The sequence below is a fragment of the Heterocephalus glaber genome, unplaced genomic scaffold, assembly GCF_053883595.1.
Source record: "Heterocephalus glaber isolate CG9 unplaced genomic scaffold, H.glaber_assembly_v1.0 deba00001498, whole genome shotgun sequence".
In the NCBI taxonomy this organism is placed as follows: domain Eukaryota; kingdom Metazoa; phylum Chordata; class Mammalia; order Rodentia; family Bathyergidae; genus Heterocephalus; species Heterocephalus glaber.
In genome coordinates, this window is record NW_028258321.1 from 7,495,513 (window position 1) to 7,506,325 (window position 10,813).

Sequence of the window (10,813 nt, forward strand, 5' to 3'; positions counted from 1 at the left end):
TCCAGTTTCATTGATTTCTACTCATGTCTTTATTTCTTTCTTCTCTTGCTTTGGATTTATTTTGCTATTGTTTTCCAAAACTCTTAAGGTAAGAGCTTAGACTATTGATTTGAGATTTTCTTCTTTTTGAATGTATGAATTTAGTGCTATAAGCTTTCCTGCCACCACTGTTCTAGCTGTGATCCATGAATTTTGACATGTTGTATCATCATTTTTGTTTAGTTCAAGGTATTTGAAATTTTTCTTTGTGATTTCCTCTTTGACCTGTGGATTATTTACAAATGTGTTCTTTTGTTTCCAAGTGTTTACAGATTTTTTTACCTTTCTGTTATCAAGTCCATTTAAAAAAATTCCATTTGTGGTTGGAAAGCACACTCCATATGATTTAAAAATTTTTTGAGACAAGGTCTCACTATGTAGTTCAGGCTGGCCTTGAACTCACAGAGATCCTCCTGCCTCAGCCTCCTGGGTGCTGGGATTATAGGCATGCATCACCATGCCTGGCTTCATATGGCTTTAATTCTTTTAAAATTTGTTGAGCTTCAAGTGCTGACGCTGGTTTGGTCACCTTCATCCATGGACCTAATCCAGGCCTCCTGTGGGAAGCTGCGGTTCCTGGCCAGCACGCTAGACTGTGAGACGGCCCAGGTGCAGCAAGTGCTGAACGGAGAGGACAGTGAATTTGAAGATGATGAAATGAGGATTTTACATGACCTTCATTCAGAAGTCAGGGCTCTGAAGGATGATGTTAATATTCTTGATAAAGCAAGATTGGAAAGTCAAGTAAGCATTGGTTTTATTAAGGCAACAAAACTACTGATGAAAAAAAATGCAACGATATCATAAAAATAAGAGTTTTTCCAGAAGTATGGATGTAATCCACGTGTCAAGGAAAATTCAGTCTCTGAACAGGAGATCACTGATGCTACCCCAGAATGGCCAGCTGTGATCATGTTCAAAAGCCTCGTGGGAAGGACAAGCTGTCTGATCAGTCTGTGCCAGGTGGTTCAGTTTCTGAGGAGCCTCTCCGTAGTCCAAAGCGTGCAGATTTTGGACTGGAGTGGTATAGGATACCTCAGCTTCTACCAAACCCTCCACGAGCTGTAAGCAACCACAAGGAAGAGCCCACAACTGAAACTCCACCTACCAGTCAGTCAGTAGTTAAAATACTAAAAACTCCAAAATGTGCTCTAAAGATGGATGATTTTGAGTGTGTAACTCCTAAATTAGAGCATTTTCCGTATCTCTGAATATACTATGTGTCTACATGAAGATTATACAATAAGAGTGAAAAATGTGAAGACTATCTAAAGTGAGGTGGCTGTAGAAACAGAACCCATAATGCGGCAGTTGGAAGAAAGAGATGCCAAGTATACAGATTCCCCTTTGACACCTACATTCTGCACTCCTGGTTTGAAAGTTCCTTCTACAAAGAACAACACAGCTTTGGTACCCACAAACTATGCATTATCAGAAACATACAGTTCATCAAATGATTTTGAAGTTAAAGATTGTACTTCATTAGTTTTAAATTCAGATCAGTGCTTGGAGAATTTTGCAGACCCCTCCTCTCCTACAATTTCATCTTATGAAAAAAAATTTTGTTCAGCTTGTGTAATGGCCCAGGATATGATTTATCTTGATATATATACTGTAGGAAATTCAAAAGTGTGTATATTTGACTACTGTTGGATGGAATGTTCTACACATGTTGATTAGGTCTTGTTGTTGAAGGTATTGTTGAATTCTGATTTTCTGTCCAATTCTTCTATGAGTTGTTGGGAGAGGAATGTTGAAGTCTTCGACTATAGTCATGTATTTGTTTCTCCTTTCAGTTCTATCTGGTTTTGCTTCACATATTTTGACAGAGAAATTTAGGATTGTTATGTCTTCGTGGTGGATTGACACTTTTCCTGTTATGTCACACCGCTTCCCCCAGTAATTTTCTTTGCTATGAAGTCTATTTTATCTGATATCAATGTAGCCACTCTTGCCTTTTGGGCCTTTTTTGATTAATAGGGTTTCATGATATCTCTTTCCCATTCTTGTGTTTTAACCTACTTATAAGTTATGTTTGAGGTGAGTTTTTAAAGACAGTTTATTGTTGGATCATGCCTTTTTTTTTTTTTTTCCAGCACTGGGGATGGAACCCAGAGTAGGATTGCTAGGCAGGCATTCTACCTGTGCCCCTAGCCCAACTCTTTGATTCTGCCAAACTCTGTCTTTCAATTTGTGTGTATATATTACTTACATTTAATGTAATTGTTAATATGAGAGGGGCCGGGGATGTGGCTCAGTGGTGCCGCCACCTGCCTCACAAGCGCAAGGACTCGAGTTCGATACCTGGTACCAAAAAAAGGAATATGAGAGGGTCTAAGTCCGCTATTTTTGTTTACTTGCTCTGGTTTTCATTTGCTTTCTTTTTCCTGATGTGGGTAACTTGGACTTATTTTTTATTTTTTAGACTTCTACTCTTATTTTTGTATAGTCTTTTGAATGTATCTCTTTGTATAGCTTTTTTTTTTGGTACCGGGGATCAAACTCGGGACCTTGTGCTTGTGCGGCAGGTGCCAGAACCACTGAGCTAGATCCCCGGCCCTTGCATAGCTTTTTGACAGGTGCTTTTAAGTATCTCAGGTATATACTCAGATGTCTCTCTCTCTCTCTCTCTATCTTTCTACCTACCTACCTATATCTTATCACTATCTACTGGTCATCATAATTTTACCAATTCAAATGAAATGCAGAAATTTTATCTCCTTTTAAATCCTTTTATTCTTGCCCATTTATAATTGTCTTAAGCATTTCTTTTACATACATGAGACAGTATTATAACTTTTGCTTGCAATAATTAAAAATACTTTGGAATATTTAAGAGAAGAAAAGTTTATTGTATTTATCCTTATTTTCCCTCACTTTGTTCTTTTTTCTTTCCTGATGTTCCAAGTTTCTTTCTCTTTATCATTTTCTTTGTTTAGAAAACTGCCTTTAGCCATTTTTAGGATAGACCTACTAGATGGGGATGCTTTCTCTTGGTTTTCTTTCATCTTGATATCCCTCCACTGATGAACTTACATCAGTGCACCATTATCACCCGAAGTTCATCATTTGCATTAGGGTTTGCTCCTGGTGGTGTACATTCTGCGAGTCTGGGGCAATGTATAATGACATGTATCCACCATACAGCATCATATAGAGAACTTCCACTGCCCTAATTATCCTCTGTGCTCCACCCATTCACCCTTCCCTCCCACCTACCCTTAAAAGCAGTCATCTTTTTACCATAACGATCTTTTTCATCTTTTTACTAGTGATCTTTTTAGCTATAGTTTTGCCTCTTCTAGAATGACATGTAGTTGGAATTTGATAGTATGTAGTCTTTTCAGATTGACTTTTTTCACTTTGCAATATGCACTTCAGTTTCCTCCATATCTTTCCATGGCTTATTAGCTCATTTCTTCGTAATGCTGAAAAATATCCCATCATCTAGATTCTGCAGCTTATCCATTTACCCACAGAAGAACATCTTGGTTACTTTTAAGTTTGGGCTGTTATAAGTAAAGTTGTCACAAATGTTTGGTGTAGGATTTTTTGCGTGGTTAAGTTTTCAGCTCTTGTGGGTAAATAGGAAGGAGTGTGATTGTTGGAATGTTGGGTACAGTATGTTTAGTTTTGTAAGAAATTGTCAAACTATCTTCCCAAGTGGCTCTACTTTCTTCACTTCTGAAAGATGTTTTTGCTGGATATTTTGGGTTGTGTCACTTCCTTCTGGCCTCTGGTTTCTGATGAGAAACCCATGCCATTAAAATTTCCTCCCATGAGTGAGGTGTCATTTCTCTCCTATTGCTCAGTTTTTCTTTATCTTCATTGCTCAGGAATTTGATTGTGATGCTTTTGGTGTGGATTTCTTTGAGTTTACCCTGTGTGGAGTTTACTCAACTTCTTGAATCTATAGGTTTATATCTTTGGTCAGATTTGGGAAGTTTGGGCCATTCTTTATTTTTTTCAGCCCCACTCACTTTTTCTTTTCCTTCTAAAACCGCAATGACATAAATCATAAGCGTTAGATCTTTTATTAGGGTCCTACAGTCTCTTTTCAGTGTATTTTCCCTCTATTGTCCAGATTGGATAATTTCTACTATTTTACCTTCTCATGTACTAATTTTTTCCTTTTTCCACTCTGCTTATAAGCCCATTTGTTGAAGTTTTTACTTCTATTATTGCATTTCTTCTCTATACCTCCTATTTCTTTACTAAGACTCTACTTTTCTTCATTTGTTTCCATTGTGTTCTTAATTTCTGAAGCATCTTTGTGATGGCTGCTTTAAAATCCTTACCAGAAAACTCTAATATCTTTGTCATTTCAGTGTTGGTATCAGTTGCTTTCTTTCTTCATTCAATTTGATATCTTCCTGGTTCTTCTTTTTTTCCTTCCTGGTTTTCAATTGAAACTTGGTCGTTTGGGGTATCACATTATGAGATTTGTGATCTTATTTAAGCTTTCTTTTTTAGCTGAGTTCCTCTAACAGTGGATGGAGGTATAGAGCACTGTCATGTTATTGCAGTGAGGCAGAAGTTCAGGTTTCCCAGCTGGACTCTCTGCAGTCACTGTTAGATGGGATGGGAGTTCTAGCTCCTCAACAAGCCTCCAATGCCACCTCACTAGTTAGAAGGGGTACCAGTACCTGTGACCTCCGCTAGCACTGTAAGGGGTGGTTAAAATTCCTGAGGCTCTGCTAGGGTTCCACTGACACTCCCCAGTGTGTAAGGGCAGGAGTGCCTCATTTCTGCTGGCTGGGAGTGCAGTCCAGGCTTGCCATGTAATCTCCACTGACTGTTTGTTACCTTTAGCAGAGATGAACAACATAGCCTTCTCGACTGCCCTGTAGGGAGCTGGGATTTGTCAGTACAGCCATGAAGGCAGAAGTTCAGGCTCACTCCTAGCCTTTGTTGGGACTGGACTATAGCTTTTCCTGTGGTGTTTGGCTGAAGTAGTGATTGATATCTAAAAGTTGTCTTTTTAGGCTACTCATTGCCTAAACTTTTGACTAGAGACAATGGGCTTGCAGAGTTTTGTTTTGTTTTTTTGGTCTGCACTTAGCACTTCCAGTTTGCTGGCTTCTTTAGCTCTAAGACTGGGATACTGAGGTGAGTCAAAAAGAAAACCCAGGAAACTCACTGTCATGTCATTTCTTGGGTTCTGAGGTCTCCAGCTGGTCTGTCTTCTTCTGTCCATATTTCAGAGATTATGTTTGCTTTATATATAATGTCCAGGGGCTTTAGTTGTAATTTGTGGGAGAGTTAAAGTATGTCTACTCCATCTCTGAATGGAAACCCTCTTTTTGATCATTCTGATGCTAACATTCTGCTGAGCCTTCAGGACAAGCAGGTTCTGTGCAGCCTCTGCAGGGTGAGCAGCAGCAAGCGGATCATTGTTCCTTTATGCCAGGACCTCGTCAATCTGTGGGACACACAGCGATGCTCAAATTGTCTGGCATATGATTAAAACATGGCTTGGAATCAGATGGAACTGATTTCTAATTCCAGCTCTGCCTCTTCCAAGTTCTGTGACCCTGGGTAAGTTAACTAAACCCTCTGAAACTAATTTTTCCAATTTGTAAAATAGGGGAAAGATTACTGCCAATCTCAGGCTGCTGGTGGATTAAATGAAATAGTGTGTGTAAATCACTTTGCACGGTGTCAGCACATAGCAAGTGCTTAGTAAATATTAGTTGTTGCTGTTGTTCCTACAAGGCAGGCTGTGCCAAGTTTAATAATTCTCCTTTAGCCTTGTCTGCTCCAGACGGAGGCTGCCTCTTGACTTACTTTGTGCCTACTGCCTCTCTCTTTCCGTGATCCACTGTGGAAACCATTTTACCTATGTCTTTGTGCAGGGGTCTAGATGGATGCACAGTATGAAGGATGCAAGAATGCTCACTGTGAGTTCCGGCAGAGAGTGCCACAGCGGTGGGGGACCTGGGGGCCGAGGACGGGCCACGCCTCTGCCGTGCAGGCTCCCGGATCTCGTGCTGTAACTGCCTATGGCTGGGCCCAGGCTTCTAAGAACAGCGAACTGCTCCCCGACCCCACTTGGATGACCTGACCGCGGCAGCGGCCTCGGAGCCAGAACCCCTCAGGGTTCTCCCTCAGGGTCTCCGGGTCCAGCCTTGCCACCCAGGCAAAGCCCCTCCAGCAGGGGGAGCCCCTGGCGCTTTGCAGCGGCTGCAGCGAGCTGCAGGCCTGGTGCGAAGAATGGCGGCCTCAAAGGCGGGTCGGAAAGTTCGGCCACTGGGGCCTCAGACCTGCGCAGATCCGTCCCGAGGTGACTGCCGTGTCCCAGTGAGGAGGCCGCGCCTCCTCGCGACAAGGAGGAATAAAGGCCTCGCCCACCCTGGAAGGTGAGGGAGCTCAGGCCGAGGACGGGAGGAAAGGCTGGTGGGCCACGGGCAGCGGCCAAAGACAGAGCCCTAAAGATAACGCTGCACGTTTGGCTGATTGGCAAGGCCCGGCCCCTGGCCTGTTCAGAAGGCCTGTGTCTAGAACACGAAAAAGCGCCCCGCCCCGCCTTTTGAAAGAAAACGTGCTGCACGTGGACAATGCAGATGTGAAGTTGCCGGCTATGATGAAGTAGTTAGAAAGACCGTACGTCTTGGAAACGCCCATTTGTTTAAAAAAATGACAGAAAAGAAACGTTTTCTGAAAGTGACTTTGAAATGGAGCTGGGTAGACCACCCGGGGAAGCGATGCTAGCGATACTTGTCTGTTCTGTGGGTTAGAGGACTCCGAGCGGAAGACAGAAGAGAAGAACGTCCAGTACCCGACTGGTTGCATGTAGAAGACGTTGTTCGTATCGTAACCTTTGTTTTCTGTGTGCATTTTAGTCCTCATTACTATAGCTATATCATCTATATCTGTATCTATATAAATTGACGATGCTAAGTACTTTATTGAACCACCTGGTCTTTGCAGATAATTCTTTTGAGATACATGTTAAAAAGTAGAAGTAGTAAAATAACACCTTTTATAATTTCTTTTTGTTAGAACTCACATGAAGTGTTATTTTGTGGGGGGAATAGGCAAACCCCCTCTTGAGTAGTACACATTGTTTATGCACTGGTTCTCGGAAGAGAAGGAAATGCAGAGCGCTGTGCTAGTGCACTTATAGCAAGGCAAGTTACTATTGTCCCCTACGTCTGTGCATTTTTACTTTGCTGTGTATGTAGGGTATGTAAAGGATAAATGAGACCGTATACAACATCTAGTCTTCCTAGATGTTACAGAGGTTGCCATTTTTGATAAAGGTAGAGTTAATAAACTAACACATTTTGTACATTGTGTATTAAAATTCCAGGAACGATTGGGCTAAATGACCACTGGGCTAGTGGAGAAAGGAAGGGTTCTAGACTAAACTGCTCATGTTTTCAAGACACTTTCAACTATTGTTACATGTGCAGTTTAATCAAGACTGCTGTGTATATATAATGGACAAATTGAGTCCTTACTTGAAACATCTAGTCTTATCTAGATTTTAGAAGTGCCCAATGTATGTTAAATATAGAGGTAGTTAAATATCACTTTGTAAATATCTTTTTGCTAAAGTTCATATGAAATGTTGAGGGAATGGAATGGTTAAACCACCTCTTGAGCAGTATGGTCCTGTCTGTGCTTGTTCAGTGGAATGGAGGAGGTAGGAGGGAAGCAATTGCAAAGGTATTATGTTAGTGCATTTGTACTGGGACATTTTGAGACATCATTTTTGTATGTTTTGTGGGTTTTGTTTTGCTGTGTATATAGTGTATATAACAGACAAATAAGTCCAAATTTTGCAACATCTAGTCCCTAAATGTTAAAGAGTGTATGACAAAGTAGAAAAGTTAGCACATTTTTTTTTTTTTTTTGGTACCAGGGATTGAACTTGGGTCCTTGTGCTTGCGCAGCAGGCAGCAAAACCACTGGGCTAAATCCCCGGCCCTAGTTAGCACATTTTGTACACCTGTGTTGAAATACACAGAAAAGCTTGTCCTCTGTAAATGAATTTTGGATTCAACCACCCCTAACATGACATATTCCTGTGCTTGTCCACTGGGTTGAAGGCAGGAAGTGTGGCCCAATTGTCATGCGTAGAAGAGACCTCAGGTTACAGCCATTACTGTATGTGCACTTGTATTTATCAGTGCTGTATGAGAGCAGACCTGTTCTTATATGAAAAGTCTAGTCCTAGGATGTAGAAGTGCCTGATATATTTCAAAGTAGAAGTAGTAGAACAGCACTTTGTAAAAGGCTTTTGTAAACTGATAGGAAATACTATGTTTGCAAATAGAACGGTTAAACCACCTCTGCACAGTATACTGCCTGTACTTGGTCACTGGGTTGAGGGAGGTGGGGTGGAAGAAACTGTGAAAGGTGTTTTGTTAAATGTATGGTAGAAAATTTCAACTGACATTGCTGTTATGTTACATGCATTTCACTTTGCTATACTGTATATATAGTGTATATACTGGACACATGAGTCCTAATTTTATAACATCTAGTCTCTAGATAGTAAAGAGGTTGCCAATGTATGACAAAAGTAGAGTTAGTAAACTAACACATTTGGTATACTTTGTGTTAAAATTCACAGAAAGGCTGTCTTCTGAAAAGATTTCTGGAAGTGTAATTGTAAAATCACATTTGAGTGACACCTGTACCTCTATCACATGTGACAAGGAAAGCAGAAATGGGAAGAAATGAAAGATTCTAGGCCAGAATGCCCCTACTTAGAGGACACTTTCAGATATAACCACTGTTACATGTATGTATATAGTGGACAAACTTGAGTCCATATTTGAAACATCTAATCTTTCTAGATGTTTAGAAGTGCACAAAGTATGTTAAAAATAGAGGTAGTAAACAACACATTTTGTAGATATTCTTTTGTTAAAATTAATGAAATACTGTCTTTAGGAGATGGAATGATCAAACCATCGATCTGAGAAGTAGACATATTTGTGCTAGTTCAGAGAGGGAGGAGGAAAAGAGGGCACAAAGGGCTGTAGATCAGTGTGGCTTAGGTGAAGCGATATTGCCCATTGTCCCTTATGCCTGTGCATTTTGTTTTACTTTCCTGTGTGTATAGTTGTATATAAAGGACGAAGGAGTCCTAATTTACATCTAGTCTTCCTAGATGTTAAAGAGGTTGCCAGTGTATGACAGAAGTAGAATTAGTAAACTAACATGTTGAGTCCACTTTGTGTTTGTTTTGGTACCAGGGATCAAACTCAGGTCCTTGCGCTTGTACGGCAGGCGGTGGAAGCACTGAGCTAAATCCCCGGCCCAAAGACAGTTTGAGTGTGTACTTTTTTTTTTTTTTTTTTGATACGGGGGATCGAACTTGGGTCCTTGCACTTGCAAGGCAGGAGGCGGAACCACTGAGCTAAATCCCCGGCCAGAAAGAATGTTCTTAAAACCACCTAGGAAGTGAAATTATTAAAACCCCCTCTAAGTGTTACATATCCATATATCTGTCCCCTGGGTTAAAAAGACGGAAAGGGGAAAGGGCTATAGAGGAGAGTGTTCCTGTTTAGATGACACTTTAAAAATTTAGCCTTTGTTCAGTATATGTGTGCAATTTACTCAATGCCACTATACATATGGGACATTTTAACTTCTTCCTGGAAACATCTAGTCTCTCTAGATGTTTAAAGTTCACACATTTAGAAGTCAAGGGCTAATATAATGAGCTTTAAGTATTTTTTGTTGCTTCACAGGAATGGTTGTATTTTGAGAATGGAATTGTTAAACTCACTGTCTTAGAGAGTATGCTGGCTATTCATGGGGTGCAGGAGGGGAAGTAGCGAAAGGGAGGTTACGTGAGTTCAGATTGTCTTGCTGTTGTTCTGCATGTACATGAGTTAATATTGCTGGGTATTAAGGGATAAGTCTTACTGTTCAAATCATGTTAGAAATAGAAAAGTAGTTTTTAGGAAGAACTGTCTTCTGGAAGTGACCTCTGTTCCAGCCACCGCTTGGAGCTAGATGTGGTCCTGATTAAGTCGCTGAAGTGAAGAGGGAAAAGGGTGGGTGAGGGTGGTAAGGGCTCTTTGCTGGATCTCCGTATCTGGAAGATGATTTCAGATTACAACCACAGGCCTGTGGGTGCATTTTGGTAAAGCACTTGGGCGTATTGTGCACAAAGTTCACACTCTGTTGCACAGCATCTAAGCTTTATAGATGTCATGAGGTGACAGTGTACCATAAAAACTAGAGGTAGTGAATTAGAAACATTTAAGTATCTTTTTGTTATAATTGATAGAAAAGATGCATACTGGACTCAGAATTGTTATAATGCCTCTAGGCAGTGTGTATCAGGACTTGTCATTAGGCTGGCAGCGGAGGAGCAGAAATAAGCACACAGGGAGAGATGTGAGCAAAGTGTTCAGATTTATATTTTGGTGAGAGGAATCAATGTGTGTCTTCTAGCTATACTGAAAAATACATTAATAATTCAGTGGGAATATGCCTTCTTGCTAATATCTAATAGTAGAGATCTGATAACTCTCAGACACATGCTTGGTGTACTCTGTTGCTTTATGTCTCATTTTAAATTGAGCATTAAGGAAATCCAGTATTGTAATTGTAAGTTTGCCAATACTTCTATCTAGAGGCTTGTTGCCATTTTTATCTTCAGTGAAATTTTTGTTCCCAAGAAAGGCGGGATTACAATTTTTTTTCTAACAGATTGAGTTGGGGTACTGTGTTCTTAATTATCAAAAATACTCTTGTAGCTTTGGGATTTTGAGTTGGTGAGTATTCATGATGTATAGAAAAGCATGAC

At 40.5% G+C, this 10,813-nt stretch overlaps 1 pseudogene; it reads left to right on the forward strand.

Moving 5' to 3' along the window:
• Positions 1–576: 576 nt before the first annotated feature.
• LOC101716477 (spindle and kinetochore-associated protein 3 pseudogene) lies at positions 577–6,343 on the forward strand (annotated as a pseudogene).
• Positions 6,344–10,813: the final 4,470 nt, after the last annotated feature.